We start from the raw sequence: 23,028 nt of genomic DNA, 5'->3' as shown, positions 1-23,028 counted from the left end.
GAAAAATGTGACTGAGACAATTGAGATCTTCCTAGTTGAAGACGCCATAAAATAATTTAAATTACTAAATGGAAAACCATGTCTTAAAACAGGCACTTATTATCCAATCATAATTGTTCCAGTCTCTTCCATAAAGTTGCTTTTGTAAATAGTCTTTTTAAGTGTATCAAAGAGATCTCTTTCCGGTAGTCAATTGTATTCCAAGTTAGGAGATCTTACGTGTCTTATTAAGCAAAAACTATGATTCTATCTTCTCATTCTCTAGAAACTCAACAGATGTATGTCCCAACATTGAAGTGCTTTCTTCCTCCTCATGGAAGCAAAAAAAAAAAAATGTTCATCATCCCCAAGGTTTCTAGGAGTTCTCTTTGGTAATCAATCTTTTTCCACAAGTCCTTAAAGTACTAAAAACTTTTTGTCAATTACTGGTGACTAACCAATCACAGGCAGATATATATCAATAATTATTTCTGCAGCATTGATCAAAACAGGGGCAAATCTTGGCTGAGACAGATTCCTTACCAAAAAATTGGGAATACAAGTAATTTCCTTTTCATCCTGTCCTGCAAGGGCATTTGCAAGGACTCCTCTTTGATTTAGCTCCTTTATAATGGAAACTGTAACCTCTGGTTTCTTTATTACACAACTGGGCTCAAGGACCCTGTCAGGTGCTTTAGAAACTCAAAAATTTTTCAGATCTCTGTCATACAATTCTAGGTCTTTCTTTATTGGCCTGTTGATCAAAATGTCATCCCATTGCTTCATGCAATTTTTCCCTTTAATAAAGGTTCAATATGCAGGTCTTCTTCTCCTAAGAAGAGAATCCTCCTTTGCTTCAGATTTCCAATGTTTAACATTCAATATTCCATTGGTCACTCCTACAACTATTGTCTCATCTTCATGTGTAAGTGCAAGACTCAAAATTGAAGCTGTGTAATGAAAACTGTGGACGGCTTTGTAGGAAGTTGTGCTATATACTTTTGACCTTCTTATCCAGTGAGCCAGAAAGTAACCTTTGCCTTGAGCTGCTCAGACATAAACACGTCACAGTTTTATGATGATTTTTCAAAGACACGAGCAATTGTCCTCCTTTTAAGATGTCCCAGACTTGAACATAACGACCTTCTGAAGACACAAGAAGACCTCCAGAGGAGAAAAGCAGAACACTCTCCACTGGCTGCCAGTGCTTAACGCAGAGAACATTTTTATTTGTTCATGCATCAAACATCTTCACAGTATGATCATACAAACCTGTTACAAAGAGGTCTGGGTTCAGCTTGTTAGCACAGCCTCACCTCACATAATCAGAATGCTCTTTGAATGTCAGAATTTCTTTGGCATATGAAATATCCCATAATTGAATGTATAATCATCAGCCCCAGAGACCACATGGTATTTTTCAGCTGTAAAATCTACTCTATGAGCTGCTTTTGCATGGCCTTCTAACTGTCTGAGGGGAGCCTTCCTACTTATATCAAAAAGCTGAATTCCACCCTCTTCACTGCCAGCCACAGGCAATTGACCATCCTGCTGAAAAGTAGCACAGTACACTGTGACTTTAAAATGGGAAAAGGTTTTTAAAGGTTCTTGGGAGTATCAGCAATAAATGTGAATTCTTAAGAAAGCTGTGACTGCATAGTTATATGGAGGCTGAGGAGAAAAGTCTACTTTTGACACTGCACCAAATTCCTTTATCTGAACAGGGATCTTTTTAGTTGTTCCAGTACAAGGTATCTTGTGTGATCTTTTCTCCAAGTAAAGGATATGTTTGAACAGCTACAGGCTTGTAACCAGACATGATTTCATATAATTGAACTGTTGTCCAAGGGTTAATAATTTGGAATTGATATTAGAAATAACTATAGCAGTTCTGCCTTATTTCTCTGTTAGGCCCCAAGTGTCCCTCAAGGCACTCTGATTTCTAGGATAGCTTCTTGGACTTGGACAGTTCCCTACACAGATCATTCTGAATCCCTTGCTCAAAATTATGTGGCCCTTCTAGGAACCAGCAACAGACACAACCAACAGAGTGACACACAATGATGACACTAGTTGCCACTTTTCAAAATAAAGAACTAGATCTTCTAACAGCCAAAGAAACTTCCCAAATCTGGCAACAGTTCTTTAATCACTGGAAAATGTTATTTGAGACTTGGGACCTGTCCTCCTGGGTAATGCATCTAACAACATCATGTATGGTTCCCCTACCAGTGTTTACACTTGAGTCATGCCTGTTTGTTGTGATATCTGGATTTATCTCTTCCAGAATTAAGGCCTTTAGGGACAAAACCATGACAAGACAGGGACATCAACTTCTGAAGGAGGATGGGACAGCCATAAACAATTTAGATTGGGCTGGACGAAGATTCAGACAAATGTCACTGCTCAAGTCCCCAGGGATAGTGACAGGAAAGGGGCAACATTCCTGATAGGTAGGGTCTAAAGCCCCTTGTCAGCTCAAAGCAGCTGACAAAGCTAGACCATCCCTTCAGCAACCCCCCAAAAGGAATTTTTGGAATATTGTCCCTCAGGGGGAGTTTGAGGAGGGCTAGGTTAGGGATAGTTTAGGACTGCTTCCTCTCTTGGCTCAAGGGCTCCTCTTCCTAGCCCATAAGTGAGAGGATCCAGATAAGCACATAATGTCTCCCCACCTTCAAGTTCAAGGTAGTATAAAAATGACATACCAAGAGACCCGGCACGTCTTCTTCTTCCCTTTTCCTCACCTGGCAAAACAGATGACTCTTCTTTTTCTCAATAAAGCTATCCTACCACAACCCATATGCTCAGCTTGGACTTTTCCATTTGGAGCACAAAAACCAGAATCTTCTGATCACAGACTGCACCAGCGCCATTAACAACCAGACTGTGCTACACAGTGAGTTTGAGGCCAGTGTAGACTGCATAGAGAGACCCTCACCCTCTTGCCCCCAAAAATTCCTTCAAGAAAATTTGGAACAATGCCCATTGCCAGGAAATGAGATTAACTTTCTAACTGAATAAGTATTCCTCATAGTTAATTCAACATATGCAAAAAAGTAGCTCCTAGTCCAAAAAAAATAATAGGATAGGAAGCAGAATGAGAGTTCAGCTGTAATTTAATACAAACTAGAAAAGGCAAGTTCCTAAAGCATCTCATATTACCAGCATCACCACTCCTTAAAGATTTGAACACAATGCAAAGTTGCCTGCAGCTACTTTGTTCCCCATTTCCTGCTAGTCCTTTCTTACCACTAATACATTCTAAAATTATGTTAGTTATTCATGTGTTTACAAGTTCATGTTCTTCTTCTATTACTAGAATGAGGTCTCTAAGCAATGGGTCTAGTGTGCCTTACACAAAGTATCCTGAACATTTCCCAGCACACTGAAAGCCCATAATAAATATGTATGTAATAAAGTCTGGAATTGTTAGCATATCTTCACTGAAACTCTAGTACATATTACTTTTGTGTTAAGGTTTGTTTAAAGGCACATTATCATGATATCTACAAATAAAGGAGAGATAATCAACAAGTTAAGTCACCAAGAAAGCATATGCAGAAAGTATTGGAGAGATATCCTGGTAGTAGTATGAGTACATTAGGATAATATAGAACTTTAAAAGAAAAAGATGAAGGCAGAAGTGAGATTATAAAATGAGAAGTGGATGAGACAAATTCATCAACTCATTTCCTCAGCAAATATTTGTGGAGCCAGATATGCTGATTTCAATATTTTTTGAGGAATCTACAATAAATGAAATATACAGAAGGTAATAATTGCAACAAGCACCGCCCTGAGAGGTAAGGAGAGAGGCCCACTGAAAGAGGAGGTCATTCTCTTTGTCTTTCCCTGACTTAACAGATGTTTTTCTTCTTTTCTTTTCTTTCTTTGCTGGCAGTAGATATAAGAAGACATTAACAGAGTCCATTTAAAGAAAATTTTTCTTGGCCAAACTTTGAGCCTATTTAATGGAACAGATTAAGGAAAAATCCGGGCAAGGGAGATCTCAGCTGCCCTAACTCTCTATACAAGGCATTGAGGATATATTGGCCCAATGCACAAAACTTTGAGTCAAAGCTAAGTTAGGGCTGGAAGCAGGGTGAGCCACATGAGGCACATGGAGTGCAAATTTCTACAAATACTGTCAGGTTCCCCTGAGCCATAGGTACCTCTCTTGCCCAATCCTAGTCCTACTGGGGTCCCTGGTTCACTGGACTCTTTCTGGAGGGAGATTAGAGTGAATAACTCTTCCTTTGATGGATCAACACATAAGGCCTGATTTTTCAAACGGAACTTACATTAGGGAACTGACAGAAAAAAAAAACAAGAAATTGGAATGCCTAGATAAAACAGCTTCCATAGAATATTTATTAAATAATCATCTCATTTCTGGGAATTTGGTAGAGACTGAGAAATGAAACTGAAATTCTATGTTCATTATTGAGGATGTGCCTGACTTAGAGGAGGAAGCTGTATCGTGAAAGGAAGTGGTTTACCAACTGAATTAACTTATGCAACATTTACTGAGGTCGCATTATAACAGGTACTTAGAAAGTGCTTTTGTTTAAAGCACTAACTCTTTAACTTCAGCCTGCAAAATCCAAAGGGTGTCTAAAAGAAAGATAAAAGTTCGGCATATGCCTCCACGTTCTGTCTCTTGTGTTCTGAGCCATTCTCCCTTACAGTGACCTTGGATTCTGTGAACTAAAGGACTGAATGATAAACATTCTGTGACAACCATGGGTTTACCACCCAGACAACAATGGTCTTATGGTGACAAGGCCGTGCCTAACCACTCTGAGATAATAATAAACAGGGTCACACCTTTGATCAAGATTGCTTAATATTTAAGCATAGCCATTGTCCTCCTCCCCCAGTTATTTTTCTATTTAAACATAAAGTTCATGTAACTCAAAGATGTGTTGAAATGATCACTTTTCTCCCTCCTGCAGCTGAGTCACATTGAACAAGTATTCTTTCTCTGCTCTTCAACACTACTCATCTCTTTGACATATTGGGGTGTGTGTCTGAACTTACCCTGTTGGTACTGTCTGATTTGGGGGTTGTGCCTTAAACTCTGGTAAGACCGTCACATATAGGCAATGTCCTCTCACTGTGAAAAATGCTCAGGTGGACCAGACATAGACTCTTCTATCTGTGGCCTCAAAGCATACAAATAGAAAACACACAGGCACTAATCAAAGGCTCAGCATGAGAGTGCAAAAATTTGCCCCCAAATACTGTGTAGGGAAAAGGAAATTTCATCTCTGCCCTCTCAAGTTTCACTGAAATGAAGTAACAAAGAGTAATAAGTAGAAGAAAAGGCATATGAATTTATTAACCTGCAAATGGAACAAACGACAGTGTGAGGGAAAATCTCAGGAGTAAATGTACTCAACTTATTTACGTTATTCACATACATCATATATGGAAGGAGAAGGTGTGGCGTGAAGACATTTTGAGGACTTATGCAATATTATTAGGTAAATGAATTATCTCAGGCAAAGATTTTTTTGGAATATGAATTACCCAAGGGACAGAATCTTGTAAGGTACATCAATGCAAGTGTTGTTACATGTCTCTGTCCTCTTGTCTGAGATAAATAATGTTATTTTAGGATATTCCTTATTGCAGTCTGGTCTAAATGTTAATACAAGGAACTCCAAACTTCTCAGGGTGCCCAAAACAGGCCATATTTGGGGGATATTATTCTCTGTGCCCCAAAACTGTAAGGTGGTAGCAGTAATAGGTTATTTCTCAAAGGTTTTTTTCAGACTCTGATCCTCGTATTCTTGCCTCCTGCCTAGTTGACATTACTGTATGTACCACCAAACCCAGCTTCTTTGTTGAGATTGAGTCTTCCTAATTTGCCCAGGCCAACCTAGTACTGTGATCGTCTCAATTGCTGCCCTTCTAGTACCTGAGATTATAGTCGTAAACATCATGTTCAGTGTTAGATGTTCTAATTCAACCATCAGAATATCACAACTGGAAAGATTGTCCATATTGCCTCTTGTTTGATGGTTTGGATATTGAAAGTCAGTTGTGTGCTGGACAGAAGGAAAATTTATATATGAAGATCTACTTTAGGTCAAACACTAAGTGAGATTAACTTTATCAACTCATTTTATCCTCATGGCTGTTACTAAAGTAGATGATACTGTTTCTAATCACAAATTCACCCACCATTTAGCTGCTTCTCATTGACTACATCACACTTTTTGAACTCAAGACTTCAATATATATATAGATAAATAGTGTTGGGAAGTTTTAAAGTTACTCTTACCCACCAAATTTTTGATCATTGTAGTCTATGAAATAAATTGACACACTAACAGAGAATAAAAATCATAAAAAAAATCATTGAAGTGTCTTGAGCATGGAAACTATAAGCAAGATGATAGGGAGTAGGATTTCTGGTGAGAAGTACAGGCTCTGGAAGATTAACAGGATGACCTGCACAGTGACCAAGGGATGACTTTTATGCAGAGGAAATTTCCCAGGTGGTAATCATCTATGATAGTCATTGTCTGGCCATACTCCTAATCTCTTCTTCTTATGAAAAGATATTTCCTAGATTGAAAAGGTTATATCAGGTAGAAAAACATGTGCCTGTGCCCACTGATTATAATATAGAGGAATACAATTTTTTTGTTTATGAAGGTGCAGCTTTTCAGAGCCATTCTTGCTTTTGAAAGGTCTGAAGCTTCTCTGAATAACCAACTCAAATTATGCTTAAGAAATAAATTTCAGCTGAGAGATTTTCATCTCCCTCACTAATACTATTTGGATCCTGGACTCAAGACTATCATTGACTGACATTAAAAACCTTGTTCATTAGAAAAACATGTATGGTTCCACTTGTTTCTGAACATAAATCTTATTGGTAAGACAATATGTCAGAGACCTTATATCCTCTGTTGCTCCTGACAATTCACTGAAATAGCTATTAGCATCATCACCCATATTGAGTAAACCATTCAGACAGATATGCTAACTTCCTAATTCAATCATCACACATTTCTTGAACATCTATATATTTCATGCACTTTGTCTAAAGCTAAGGAAATATGAACCCTTCCCAGCAAGAAAAAGAACTGGGAGGGACACTACTCTGAGGATAAATTCAGGTCCCTCCCTCACATATGAAGCCAAACTTGAGCTGTAGCTAACAGCAGCCTACCAACCTTGGAGAAGGCATCTATTCTCCATGCAGTTCCCTCTGGAGCAAGCAACATGAAGACAAAAACTTGACCTGAAGGAGACAATTGAAACAGAAGGTGGAAAATGGGGTAGACAGATAAATACAACCACAAATTAAAAATTAAAATAGAAACAAATTGGTACAGAGTAATAGAGAACAGTCAGAGACACATGGAGTTTATAAAATGCTAAAATCACAATAGGAATTTGGTCACACCATTGTTCCAAAAACTCGTTACATACCTGAGACAAGAGACAAGACAATAAACAACTTGGAAATTTGGATTATCAAACAAAAACAAAGTCCCAATCTTAGGTAGACATGCTATTTGAAAGGATTAGTGTAATCACTGGAAAGGGAACAGGGAGAACAGTATAAGCATCTCAAGCAACAGGCAGAAGGAATCTACTCTTTTATTGAGAAGAGTAAACAAGACTAGAAAGGGCTTACTAGGGGAGCATGGGATAGTTAAAGAATGTTTTCCCTGAGGCCAGCAGATTCTTAGGAGGGATCAAGGAGGAGTTGCATGCTGGTTTGGGTGCAAGTCAGATAGAGTTCTTGAGCCTTGAGGAAGGAGAAACTTAACTATTGATTGACAAAGTTAATAAAAAATTTTATGATTAACAGAACAGTGAAGGAAAGCAAGTCAATTCAGGTACTCTTTTAGGAGGCCAAGAGTGGGAATTTATTGGCCCGTGTCTGGTCTGTCATAAGTGAAAAAAAAAAAAAAAGAGACATTGGTCTCATCTAAGTCTTATAGGAAAGGCTACTTCTTTGCTCAGTGTTTTATAGTTTTAATTCTGCTGAGCCACAAACATGAAATATCTTTTCATCAGGACTGATGCATTTTACAAGCTTTCTCAGAAAACAAGTTTCTTTAATAGTAGCTCTTTTCCAGGAGTGAAGATTTTAGGTAAATTTAACATTGTTAATATGACTCATGTAACTAAGAAAGAGCTACTTACATGACCTGGAAGATTAACAGAAGTCTGCACAAATGAAGAGAAAACTTTCAGTAGCTCAACTTTCACTAGCTCAAGAGCATAGAGCCCAGGCAGAATTGATGGGGAAAGTCTCATGTCATGTAATATGCATTGTAGTTAAAAAAAAAACAACTTACCTTATGATGGTGGGAGGATAGCAGAGTATGTCTTCCAAAGGAGGGAGCAAGTTAGAGGAGTAGGAAAGGAAAGAAGGGTGGCTATAAAAAATTTAAAAAGGTGAATGCTGTCATATTATGAGGCATCTTGAACGCCAGGATCAAGTAGGTCTGTTTGTATCACAAATGATAGATCAAAATATTTGAAGTATGTTCAAGCATTTAAAATCAAGAAAGCAAATGATTTAAATATTGTTTTCAAGATTTGATGTGAAAGATGGACCACAGACAGAAAAGAAAATATATTCAAAAGCTACCAGTACAGAGCAGTGCAATAGGCAAAAACAATGCCCAATACTTAATAGGTATCTGATAGGTAGCACAGTTATAGGAAAGAACTAGGAAAACAGGCTTGAAAGAAATAAGAAGTAAATATTTCACCCTTTCCTCATAAAAGCTGAATGCATCATCTTATCCAAATTTTCCTAGAAAAAAAATTTGGACAAATATTTTTTTAATTAGGAAATACTCAATACAGGTGGGATTCATAATGATAATTCTGATTAGACTTATATTGTACATTATTCACATTGCCCCTATCATCTCTCCCCACAACCCTCTCCCCACTCCACTTAAAGCAATTAAAAGAGGTTTCAAGTTCTGTTTATTTGAGCCCTGAGATTTTACCTTCCACTCCTTCTAGTCTGCTGGAGTGGCTTTCTACTCTGTGGGGTTTTTTTATTATTATTATTATCCTTTATTTAATTTCAGAAACTTTTTATTTTCAGGATTTTTGTTTATTTTTTCTGAGGTTTCCACATCTTTGTTCAATTCCTCTTTCATATCTTGTCCTGTCTGCTTTAGTTCATAATACCTCTTTTGTTATAGTCTCCTTTGTTTCATTTCACAGTTTGTTGAAGTACTCTCTGAGTTATTTAGTTGATATTGTGTCTCTCAAGTTTTTTATTTGTGGTCATGATATTGTTTGAGTTCATCCTGTACATCCAGTTTAGCCATCTCTTTTAGTTTCTCCATGAGTATCTCAATGAGCTCATTCATGATTTCCTCTTTGACATATTTTTGTGGACATCACTGAGCTCATCATCATATTTATCATCGTTCTGTTGGGGTTAGGAACTGGGTATTCATTTTCTTCATTTCCCCTAAATCTGCTATTGAATTGCTGGTCTTTTGAGGGGTGGAATTTCCTTACCTTCTCTCCATGCTTCTATTTTGTTCTGTGCTTCTATGTTATTTATTGGCTAGTTGGCAGTTTTAATCACTGGTTTTCTTTCCCTTAACTTAAATACTGTGCTGTGACTGGGTTAGTCATTAGCAAGGTTGATGTGGTATTTCTGTACCTACCAAAAATGTAGCTACCACACCCCCAAGTATTTTCTGAAATCACACAGTTTAGAAATTCTGATTTCCTCTCCTATCCATCATCTTGGATCTCTTTATTGAAGGTTATATTGGAAACCCTGCCACATACTCTCTTGCTCACTTTGTTTTCTGGCCATCACAAGGTGAACAGAAAAAAATCAACTGCCATGTTGTTTTCTTTTGCCACAGACTCAAAACAAGGTGGCAAACTGGAGATGGGCTATATCTCTATAGCCGTAAGTTGAAATAACAATTTTTACTTTAAGTTCTTTGTATCATGCATTTTCTTACAATGAGGAAAAAGCTAACTCAGAAATATTAGTGTTCAAAAGTATAGGAAAATAATTTATCTCCAAAATCAAGCTTTTCTTGCAGACAACATTAGCATTCACAATCTATGGACATTTTTCTTCTTCCCTATCATCTCTCAATGGCATTTTTACTTTATGATTTAACAACCCCAACACATACTCTGAGATGTTCAACACTAGAAAGAAAGGATTGTTACACCTGGAAACTATCAGCATGACTACATGTGAAAATCTTCTTTCCTCTAGGACCTATCAGAGGAGCTGCATGATATATAGTTTTTAAATGTACATACTAATTTGTATCTAATTTAAATGCTTTTTTCTTAGACAGTAAGAGTGAAAAGCAAACATATGAACTTCAATAAGAATGTTATCCTGTGACTCATCAGCTCATTACTCAAACTGATGAAGTAGACTCCTTAAGAGGTTGCAAAGAATTTACTTCCGTAAACAGTGGCCAAGGAAGAGAGTCTTGGTACATTCCTTTACTCTAAAGGTAACTACCTTCTTGGAAAAAAATACTAAATGGTGTTTTGAAACTACCTAGAAAATATTTTGTTTTAACCTTCAGTAGGATCACCTTGGTAGATCCCCAAACTAAAAGGAAATTAGTCTTGGAAAGGAGTAAATAAGTGAATTAATTTGCATGTTGCTCTTTTCTCTAGTCAATATAAAAGCTTACTTGTAGCTGGGTGCTGATGGCTTGTGCTGGGATTAGAGCTACTTTGGAGACTGAGATTAGGAGGGTTATAGTCCGCCAACACAGTGGTTGTGGGAGACTTTAACACTCCATTATCATCAATAGATAGGTCATCCAAACAAAAACTCAATACAGAAATCCAAGATCTAAAATATGCAATAGATCAAGTGGACCTAGTAGATGTCTACAGAACACTTAATTCAACCTCTACACAATATACATTCTTCTCAGCAGCCCATGGAACCTTCTCCAAAATAGATCATATCCTAGGGCACAAAGCAAGCCTCAGCAAATATAAGAAAATAGAAATAATACCATGCATACTATCTGACCACAATGCAGTAAAAGTAGAACTCAACAACAAAAGTAAAGACAAAAACCATGCAAACAGCTGGAAACTAAATAACTCATTACTTAATGAAGAGTGGATCATTGATGCAATAAAAGAGGAAATTAAAAAGTTCCTGGAAGTCAATGAAAATGAAAACACAACCTAGCGGAACATATGGGACACAGCTAAGGCAGTCTTGAGAGGAAAGTTTATAGCCATGAGTGCATATATTAAAAAGATTGAAAGATCCCAAATCAATGACCTAATGATACATCTCAAACTCCTAGAAAAACAAGAACAAGCAAATCCCAAAACAAATAGAAGGAGAGAAATAATAAAAATAAGAGCTGAAATCAACGAAATAGAAACCAAAAAAACCATACGAAAAATTAATGAAACAAAAAGTTGGTTCTTTGAAAAAATAAACAAGATTGATAGACCCCTGGCAAACCTGACTAAAATGAGGAGAGAAAAAACCCAAATTAGTAGAATTAGGAATGCAAAAGGGGAGATAACAACAAACACCATGGAAGTCCAGGAAATCATCAGAGACTACTTTGAGAACCTATATTCAAATAAATTTGAAAATCTAAAAGAAATGGACAGATTTCTAGATACATATGATCATCCAAAACTGAACCAAGAGGAAATTAATCACCTGAATAGACCTATAACACAAAATGAAATTGAAGCAGCAATCAAGAGTCTCCCCAATAAGAAAAGTCCAGGACCTGATGGATTCTCTGCTGAATTCTATCAGACCTTTAAAGAAGAACTGATACCAACCCTCCTTAAACTGGTCCATGAAATAGAAAGGGAAGGAAAACTGCCAAACACATTTTATGAAGCCAGTATTACACTTATCTCAAAACCAGGCAAAGACACCTCCAAAAAGGAGAACTATAGGCCAATCTCCTTAATGAATATTGATGCAAAAATCCTCAACAAAATAATGGCAAACCGAATTCAGCAACACATCAAAAAGATTATTCACCACGACCAAGTAGGCTTCATCCCAGGGATGCAGGGGTGGTTCAACATATGAAAATCAATAAACGTAATAAACCACATTAATAGAAGCAAAGACAAAAACCACTTGATCATCTCAATAGATGCAGAAAAAGCCTTTGATAAGATCCAACATCATTTCATGATAAAAGCTCTAAGAAAACTAGGAATAGAAGGAAAGTTCCTCAACATTATAAAAGCTATATATGACAAACCTACAGCCAGCATTATACTTAACGGAGAAAATTTAAAACCATTCCCTCTAAAATCAGGAACCAGACAAGGATGCCCACTATCTCCACTCCTATTCAACATAGTACTGGAATTCCTAGCCAGAGCAATTAGGCAAGAAGAAGGAATAAAAGGAATACAAATAGGTAAAGAAACTGTCAAAATATCCCTATTTGCAGACGACATGATCCTATACCTTAAAGACCCAAAAAACTCTACTCAGAAGCTTCTAGACATCATCAATAGCTATAGCAAGGTAGCAGGATATAAAATCAACATAGAAAAATCATTAGCATTTCTATACACTAACAATGAGCAAACGGAAAAAGAATGTATGAAAACAATTCCATTTACAATAGCCTCAAACAAAATCAAATACCTAGGTGTAAACCTAACAAAAGATGTGAAAGACCTCTACAAGGAAAACTATACACTTCTGAAGAAAGAGATTGAGGAAGACTATAGAAAGTGGAGAGATCTCCCATGCTCATGGATTGGTAGAATCAACATAGTAAAAATGTCTATACTCCCCAAAGTAATCTACATGTTTAATGCAATTCCCATCAAAATTCCAATGACATTCATTAAAGAGATTGAAAAATCTGTTAAATTTATATGGAAACACAAGAGGCCACGAATAGCCAAGGCAATACTCAGTCAAAAGAACAATGCAGGAGGTATCACAATACCTGACTTCAAACTATATTACAAAGCAATAACAATAAAAACAGCATGGTACTGGCACAAAAACAGACATGAAGACCAGTGGAACAGAATAGAGGATCCAGATATGAAGCCACACAACTATGAGCAACTTATCTTTGACAAAGGAGCTAAAAATATACAATGGAGAAATAGCAGCCTCTTCAACAAAAACTGCTGGGAAAACTGGTTAGCAGTCTGCAAAAAACTGAAACTAGATCCATGTATATCACCCTATACCAAGATTAACTCAAAATGGATCAAGGATCTTAATATCAGACCCCAAACTCTTAAGTTGATACAAGAAAGAGTAGGAAATACTCTGGAGTTAGTAGGTATAGGTAAGAACTTTCTCAATGAAACCCCAGCAGCACAGCAACTAAGAGATAGCATAGATAAATGGGACCTCATAAAACTAAAAAGCTTCTGTTCATCAAAAGAAATGGTCTCTAAACTGAAGAGAACACCCACAGAGTGGGAGAAAATATTTGCCAATTATACATCAGACAAAGGACTGATAACCAGAATATACAGGGAACTTAAAAAACTAAATTCTCCCAAAACTAATGAACCAATAAAGAAATGGGCATGTGAACTAAACAGAACTTTCTCAAAAGAAGAAATTCAAATGGCCAGAAAACACATGAAAAAATGCTCACCATCTCTAGCAATAAAGGAAATGCAAATTAAAACCACGCTAAGATTCCACCTCACCCTTGTTAGAATAGCCATCATCAGCAACACCACCAACAACAGGTGTTGGCGAGGATGCGGGGAAAAAGGAACCCTCTTACACTGTTGGTGGGAATGTAGACTAGTACAACCACTCTGGAAAAAAATTTGGAGGCTACTTAAAAAGCTGGACATCGATCTACCATTTGATCCAGCAATACCACTCTTGGGGATATACCCAAAAGACTGTTACTCCAGAGGCACCTGCACATCCATGTTTATTGCGGCACTATTCACAATAGCCAAGTTATGGAAACAGCCAAGATGCCCCAGCACTGACAAATGGATTAAGAAAATGTGGTATCTATACACAATGGAATTTTATGCAGCCATGAAGAAGAACGAAATGTTATCATTCGCTGGTAAATGGATGGAATTGGAGAACATCATTCTGAGTGAGGTTAGCCTGGCCTGGACTATGTGCACATGATAAAAGCGAGAGCACACAAGGAAGGGGTGAGGATAGGTAAGACACCTAAAAAACTAGCTAGCATTTGTTGCCCTTAACGCAGAGAAACTAAAGCAGATACCTTAAAGCAACTGAGACCAATAGGAAAAGGGGAACAGGTACTAGAGAAAAGGTTAGATCAAAAAGAATTAACCTAGAAGGTAACACCCACGCACAGGAAATCAATGTGAGTCAATGCCCTGTATAGCTATCCTTATCTCAACCAGCAAAAACCCTTGTTCCTTCCTATTATTGCTTATACTCTCTCTACAACAAAATTAGAAATAAGGGCAAAATAGTTTCTGCTGGTTATTGAGGGGGGGGAGAGGGAGGGGGCGGAGTGGGTGGTAAGGGAGGGGGTGGGGGCAGGGGGGAGAAATGACCCAAGCCTTGTATGCACATATGAATAATAAAAGAAAAATGAAAAAAAAAAAAGGAGGGTTATAGTCCAAGGCCACCAAGGGCAATACGAGATTCCATGTCAACTAATAGCTGGACATGGTGACATGTACCTGTCATACCAGTTAGGGTGAGAAGCCAAAAATTGGTGGATCATGGTCCAGGCCAGCTGTGCAAAAGTGAGACCCTATCCCCAAAATAAGCACAGCAAAAAGTTCTGGAAGAGATGCTCAAGTGGTAAACCACCTGCATAGCAAATGCAAAGTTCTGAGTTTAAAAAAAATGGGTACCACCAAAATCATAACTACAAGAAAACAACCAAAAAACCCTTACTCTGACTATTTCTTGGTGATCAGAAGTGATATCCTACCCTTTAAGGTCCATGCTGATGCTCCCAAATATTTCTGCATCATAGATTCCCCTGAAAACATCAAAGGGCTGCCAGCTCACCTCAAGGAAGCTCCCTTCATATTAAAGAAAGTCTTTAGAACCATTTCAGTCTTACACAGGTTCCAGCACAGCTTGCTAACTACAAAGAACAGTTAAGATGCTGATAATGTAATGAGGACACATGAATCCACAGGTCCTAGAGAAGGACAAGTGTCATTGAGATTCTGCCATAACCTTTGTATAACCAGGTCTGTCATGTGAGGTAAATGTTTTGGGAATTCTGGGTGGCTCAATAGAAGACTTATGAGGAAAAGCCAGGTACAGCTTATAGCCTACTCTATTGGTTCCTTCCTAATCTAAGGAAAAAGGAAACTATAGGTAAAGGATGATAACATTTCACCTTCAAGACAGGATGAGTTTTCAGGTGTGGGGTGTATGAGGAGAGTTTTGAAGGAAGTGAGTGACTCAATGAGTTGTGAAGAGATTTTCAAACAGAGGAAACAATAAAAAAAAACCCAAAATGGGAATGAGACTAGGGTGACAGAGGAGAGCAAGGAAGCACAACAAAGAATCAAACCTAAAGATGTAGAAGGAGCAGGATAGGATAGCCCTGGGCCTTCTGGAGCATCATAAAAATTATTTTAGCTAAGTGTAATGTGTTGGCAATGTCCTTGAGTGTTATCTTTGCCAAGGAATGACATCCTACTTCTATTTTTAAGAAATGACTCTAGCTACTTGTGAAGAATAGAGAGGGAAGAGTAGGGAGTAGAACAGAATACAAAACACAAAAATGACTAGGAAAATATTACTATAGGCCAGGAAATAATTATGAGAGCTTGGATGAGGGTTGTGGACAAGAGAAAGGGAACACTCTTTTATGCCTCTTCTAGCAAGCAACACCTACAAATTGCACCTAGCACTGCCCACAGAGAAAGGAACTCATTCTTTGTGACTATCCCTGAGTAAACAGTTTTTTTTTTCTTTCTCCTCTGCTTTCTTTGTTCATTAGAAGTAGATTTCAGAAGACATTAAGAGTCCATTAATAACTATACCATTTTAGCCAACCTTTGAGCCTGCTTGAAGAAAAGAATTAAGGGAAAAATCATGGGCAAGAGAGAACCAGTGATCTCAGCTCCTTAAGAATCCCTTAAACAGGATATCTTTTAAAGTGATCCTTAAAAAGTGACTCCTTATTCTTTAAGGAAAGAATAGAGGAGGTTTTGACCCAATGCACAAAACTTTGAATCAAAGCTGAGCTAGGGCTAGAATAAGGTGAGCCAAGTGAGGCACCTAGAATGCAAATTTCAACAAATACTCTTAGATTTCCTTGAGCCAAAGGTACCTCTCTTGTCCCATTCTATTGCCAACGGGTGTTGGGCTCTGGGCTTTTCACTTTCTCTCAGTATCCTTGAGTAAGTCTTTTTCTTCAATGTATTATATAAGGTCAGATTGTTTCAAGTGGTACTAAGTTAGGAAACTGAATTTTTTTTTTGCTGTTTCACAGACTTTTTAATTTTTATTTTATAATCTGGGGAAAAAATGCTAAGGATGATCATACAGCCCAACTAATTAGTTTTACCAAGGGAGCACATTGAAAATAGCATTTGTTATCACAATGGTCTCTTTAAAGACAAAACAGCCTAGTAAAAAGAAAATACAGACATGATATAAAAGACATAGATAACATTTTAAATTAAAGAAACATTGGCATACAAAATCACAGTGTTTATCTTTATTAGTTTATTTTAAGTAAATATGCCCATACTCCATTAAGAATTTTTAGTGGTCTAGTGTTTGGGAAGTTCTGCTGAATGAAGTCAGTTTCCCTGAGGGCCCCAGACCAGCCTCATTATGCTCCACTTACATACAATGCCATTCACCTGTCACCTCTGTGGTACAGTCCTCAGAAATTCACAGACCCCTTAGTTTTAATCATTACTGTCTCTTCCTTTTATTCTTTCATTCCTGAAGTATATGGAGTTTATCTGATACATTGGGGTTTTTTCTGTCTTTTCTATTAACTGGTTAACAGCAGCTGCTGCTGGCACCAGGAACAAAGCCTGCTGGTCTGTGCCTTCTGTTACCCTTGGAGCAGCGGGAGCACTGGGTCCTGCTTATACAGGTTTGCCAGTTTCCCTGGCGTTCGGGGTGAAGGTAGCAGGTCATGTATTTGATTGGAGCGTGGAGCCCTGAGTTCCCACGTGTGCCTTCAGGCACAGGGGATCTGGAGGATTGAGCTGCAAGTAGCTCTTCCCATTCTCTTTGTGTTGAGTTTGTTCTCTATTTGTGGATTTGAATAGGGCTTTATTTCTTGCTGGTTTTGGGACCCCATGGGTGCCTTTAGGGGTCCTCTGATCTTCCTTCTTCAGAGTAGTTAGGCACTGCTGGGGTACAGGGATGTCAACAATTTCCCATCTTGCTTCTTCTCTGATATTTTTTAAAAAGAAACTGCCTAGAAAAAAACAGCTTACAAAGAACTTTCATTAATCAACAAATATCTCTGTTATGTTTCATTAATCAACAAATATCTCTGTTATGTTTGCAGGAAATAAGCATTGCTAGGAACTTTGTTGAGACAGAAATTAAACTGAAAGTCTGTGTTTGGTATTGCCGTGGCCTGAATTATAAGAGACCACTAGAGAGTAGAAGAAAGTGCTTTACTCACATCATTAGATAATGAACAATTTCCTCAGATCCCATCTGTAGTTTTTCTTAGCTAGATTTCAGAACTGATGTGGAACAGTGACTTCTCTTTACTATTTATTTCCCTCCTTTTGAATGAGAATGCCTGTAGCTATTACACTATGTCTGTCCCATCATTATGTGTTAGATTTGCTGGACACAGGACACAAATAACTTATATTGTTATTTTCTCAGTTCTGTAGATGCAGATTAACAGTGCTCCAGGAGAATATAAACAGATTCTACAAAGAAGTTTAATACATACTTAGTCCTGATTTGAACAATGAGATTCTGGAGTTGAAGCTGAGGCATAATGGGAAGACACCTTGGAATTGTGTGTGGGGGGGGTTGTTTCTCCTGAGAGGAACATGAATCATTGGAGGGTAGAGAGCATTGGCAACACCCAAACCAAATGTAAACAATAGCATTCTGCTGACAGCTAAAATGTTCATGCCCACCACATAATGTAAAATGCATTTTTCCATCCCAATAGTCCTATAGTCTTTTTCTCCCAATTTAAAAAAATAACCTTTTTTAAAAATTAAGGTATGCATTTACAGTAAACAAACACAGGTAGCAAATAAGAAGTCATCCATGGCCACAAGCCATTCAGCTGGACATGTCCCAGATCCCGAATGTACACAGCAACCCACTTTAGGTAATTGAGATTATATGGTATGTGTCATGCTTTTGCACAGGTTGTAAATATTTACCAATGCAAAATCCCAAAGCTGCAAGATTATTTTGATAACAAAGGATACACTGTACCAACTCAATCTACCCTAAAATTTGTAATTTTTCCTTCTTTGGGAACAAAATTTCCCTGAAGGCAGAAAGGGCAAAGGCCTCTGGACAGAAGTATTGACAGAGTTACAATTAAAGTACTGCATTCCCTTAATGCTCAATTTAAAATGAGACATAAAGCAACAGAGTATACTAAGCTTAGTTTTCTAAACATTTCATCTTCATCTCTATACTATTACAATATTAGCATGAAGGCATGTTCCCACTGAATCATTGTATCTCTAGAATATACTCACAAGATGCACATCTATCAATGGCTCTCATTGAATGTAAATCTGAGCACACCTTCACACATCTCTCCCTGCAGGTTTTTTTTGCCCAGAGGTGGCCTAACAATTCTTTGTCCAAGATGCATGTTTTCTGTTGAGTATAACTGATATTACAAGTTGGCTAATTCTCTAGCTCTACTTTTTGTCATACAGTGTCATCTCAGGACATCTACAAAGCTTAGCTGCTATACAATAATGAATTTTGTGCATAATTAACACAGGTACTTTACCAAAAATGTGCATATACCTTTATAGCTATAATTGAAATATGTCTTTTAGAAGTAGAGACACAAACCAAGAGCCCTTCCCTCACCGTTCCTCTTCTCCCTTTCATTTTCACTTTCACTTAAAAGGAAACTCCTTTTCAGAAGACATCCTATATATGAATTTTAAAACAAAGTATACAAAATGTGCTAGTTTACCAACTGTACTTTTCTCATACATTGGAAACCTCTTTAATATCTTGAAACAAGATATTTTAAAATTAGGACTTATTTGCCCACTGTACACACAATACATAGAGTACAGCAAAGTTAAGTAAAATGTGCATAGCATATAAGGTTATGAATGTGCTGAAATTTTCTAGTACATACTAACAAAATACCTTTTACAGTTTCTTCCTTCCCACCTCCCTCAAACCAATGAACAAGCCCAGACAATATACTGTTCAGAGGTGGTTTAGCAACTCTATTTACAAACACAGCATTTCCAAGTTTTTAAAAAGCTATTTGCACATACTACTTGTACTTTTAAGTATATCAAGCACTTCTAATTATTTAGGACTACATATTTCAAATATGAACTTGTCTGTTATGCACATATTACTGGTAAATAAAATTGCACACATAGAAATGATTATGGTCTGAAGTATCTTCTAAATGTGATCTTTTGGCCTTGAGCCATTCACTACTCACTCCTCTCTGCCTTCAAACTAGTAGATAAGTACAGGCATTTATAATGCTTAGAGATAATTTAACAAATTCAGTCCCACAGTCATATCCATTTCAATATTGCTCAAAAAGTTCAATTCCAAAGACACTTCTGAGCTCAAGGCAAACTCTTTCTGCTGTAAGCCCTATAAAAATCAACAAACATGTTACGTATTTCCAAAATTTAATGACAAGATCAGCATGGGATAAATATTTTTATTTCAAAAGGGAGAAAGAGGCCAGTGGAAAGGAGTGATGAACGCAAGCAAGAACTAAATCCACCAGGGTAAAAGTTAAATTCAAATACTCTGTATCTGACAACCTTGGTACACTGAACAAGACAAGGACAGCCCCACTGATATGGCTTTAGCGGTCACTACCCACATAGCTATTTTCTGAGGCGTCATACTGATGCGGGAAATTTTCCCAGTCATATTTTTCACACTGCTCGTTGCTCTACCTTCTTCATGTCTCTACTTCAGCTCCACTCCCAACAGCTCTAATAAGCAGCGGCCCATCAAACACTCTTTGCACGGTTCTGATCTTGTGGATGATGCAAAGGTCTACTGTTAGCAGGAGCTTTGCCAGGGACTACTTTAACCATGACTGTAGCACCTACAGAGCACTTTTCCAGCAAGCCAGAGTCCTAATGTGCCCTTGGGTCTGCAGATTGTCCTGGGACTCTTTCCTAAAAGAATTCTGCCTTTGATGTTCTCAGGACTCCATCATTTTTAAGTTCAGCTTTCAGCAAATACTTAAGGCATGAAAACAATGCAGACAACTTTTTTTGCCATAGTGTAAAACACAGTAGCCTTGAGTACAATTTCTAATAGAATCCTCATTTCTACCTGAGACTAGTTTATAACTTTCTTGTTCTTCAAGCACTTACCAGGATTGTTAATAATTTTCCACTTAAAGCATTCTAAGCTGTGTCTAGCCTGCTCTCCAAAATTCTTCCAGCCTTATGCCCATGAATCACTCCAAATCCTCCTCTTTCTGGTGATGTATAGTTATAACAATGACCCTACTCCTTGCTACTGATTGGTGTGCTTTCCATTTTCCTAATAAAATATCCAAGGAAACTAACTTCATAAAAAAGAGGTTTGTTTAGCTTACAGTTTTATAGGCAAAGTTCCACACAGCATATCACAAGCACTGATGAAGGCAGATGACAGAAGAAATGAAAAGTAACCAGTTTCATCTCCAACCAAGAATAAAGAGAGAGAGGGAGGGGCCACACTTGTTAATTTTATATAGTGGTTATCCAAAGTATAGAGAAATTCTCAACATGTCTCTGCCTTGCCCATAATAGTCTTACATCTTACAGAAAAGATGAAACAAAATCAGGAAATATGCATACGTAGATTTAACCTTGGGGTCCAGTTACCACAACTGAGAGAATAAATTTTTCTTTAGTGCCAGTGGCCAGAACTTTGAGGGTGGGCCAATTTCACTCCCACATGGTGTTTCTTGTAGGGAACTGGAAAAGGCCGATCCTTGAAACACCTCCAATTCCTAGAGCCCCATTACAATTCCCCCATTTTCTTGTCCACACCTCATTCTTGAGAGATTTGGAATAGCACATCATCTATCTATCTATCACTGGGATGATGTATGGATTCCATAAAGAGAACCTGAAGCACATAAGTGAAAAAAAGAGCTGCATGCTGTAGACATGTAGAAATACCAGGAGCAGAACATAAGAACAAGCCAAGGTGGGAAGATATTAATAGCTTCACCTGGTGGAAGCATAGATAATGTGCATGTGCTTTTTTTTCCTGTTTTTCAGAAGTGCATTCTGATCCTGACCATTTTCCCCTTAGTCCCTCCACTTTTTCTCTGAAGGCACTTCTGGTTAACCATTCTGTGCTTTGGTCTCTTGTGGCAGAATGGGCATTTCCCATGGTCAGTTGGATTCCACATAGGAGGAAAGATAGCATAAAGAAAAAAAAAAGCTATTTTTATCCAAATATGAACAACAAAAGTGGTCTCAAAATAGTGGTACTTAGGATCCAGACATAGTAGTACACACCTGTAATCCCAGCTCTTAGGAAGTAGAGGCAGGAGTATTGCCAGTTTAAGGCCAGCTTAAGCTATATAGGGAGGTCTTATCTCAAAAATCAAAAAACAAAAAAAAGAAAAATCCAAGAGAGTGGTGGGCCTTAGGCTAAGTTAACTGAAGTCTACTAAAGTGACAGCATCTTAGAAGAGATGTTATGCTCAATTACAGTTTTGATAGGCCGTAGTTATAAAAATTAGAACCAATTTGTCTGAAAAAGCTTAGTTCTTTTAGATTACATTTAAGAGCACTCTTTTTGAGTATTATTCAGGAAGAAAGCACCCAATTTTATATTTAGCGAATTGCAAAAAGATATAGAAAATTATGATAGGCAGATTTATATAGGGGATAGTCAGGGAGCTAGGAAACTTAAAGACTAAGATGGCTTGGAAATTGATAAGGAGTCACATCCTAGACTGCTGAGGTTAATAGAATGGCTTTTGACATGCAGCAGGTTCTTGCTGACCTGCAGTCCCTTGAGCTCACAGAAAAGTACAGCCTCAGTCTGAGCCACCCACCCCAACATGTATGGAATTGACGCCACATAACCAGATCTCTAGAAGCTAATGACACAACCAAGTTTTCCATGCCTGCAAACCAATAAAAGCTGAGGTCTTGGAACTTCCAGTACAATGCTCCTTTTTGAGCCTTCCCACTCTCTCATCAGAGGGTGCAGTTTTCCTCAGCAATCAAAAACCTAACAGCAGTAAACACAAGGTATTATCATTTCTTTCTTTTTTTTTTTATACTTAAAGAGTGGGGTTTTTTTTATTGTTTTATTATTCATATGTGCATACAATGCTTGGGTCATTTCTCCCCCCTGCCTCCACCCCCTCCCTTACCACCCACTCCACCCCCTCCCTCTCCCCCCATCCCCTCTTTCTTTTTTTTCATTATTTCTTTTCTGAGAGAGGGTTTTGCTATCTGCCCAGGCAGTTCTTCAACTCAAAATCCTCCTGCCTCAGCCTTCCATGTTAAACATTTATCACATGTCATATTTATTCATTTCACTTTTCAGCAGTTACTTTTAGAATACTGATGAAATATAAAACACCAGACAAGAATAATCTATTCCTTAATTCTCATGTCATTTATTTGGCAATGGGGAAAAAACAAAATCACTAAACTTGAGACATAGAAAGCTAAAGTATAACATAGGCAAAATTTATGTTAATAGTTCTGAATACCTCTTTATCTCATCAACACATTTAAATTAACCAAATTGTCAGAAACCTACCTAGGGTAAAGTTTTAGTCACGTGACAAAGCTACATGGTAATATAAATTTACCAGGTCTATAGACAGACAGTTATCTTTAAATTATACTTATGACAAACTGAAACAAGTTGAGGCCACCAGGATATAC

The 23,028-nt window shown here is 37.6% G+C and overlaps 1 pseudogene; it reads right to left on the bottom strand.

The window, feature by feature from the left end:
• Positions 1–238: 238 nt before the first annotated feature.
• LOC141421379 (U3 small nucleolar RNA-associated protein 15 homolog) lies at positions 239–1,857 on the bottom strand (annotated as a pseudogene).
• Positions 1,858–23,028: the final 21,171 nt, after the last annotated feature.

This window comes from Castor canadensis, chromosome 1 (genome assembly GCF_047511655.1).
Source record: "Castor canadensis chromosome 1, mCasCan1.hap1v2, whole genome shotgun sequence".
Classification (NCBI taxonomy): domain Eukaryota; kingdom Metazoa; phylum Chordata; class Mammalia; order Rodentia; family Castoridae; genus Castor; species Castor canadensis.
Note: the sequence above shows the minus strand (reverse complement) of the source record. Positions and strands in the feature narration are given on the sequence as shown.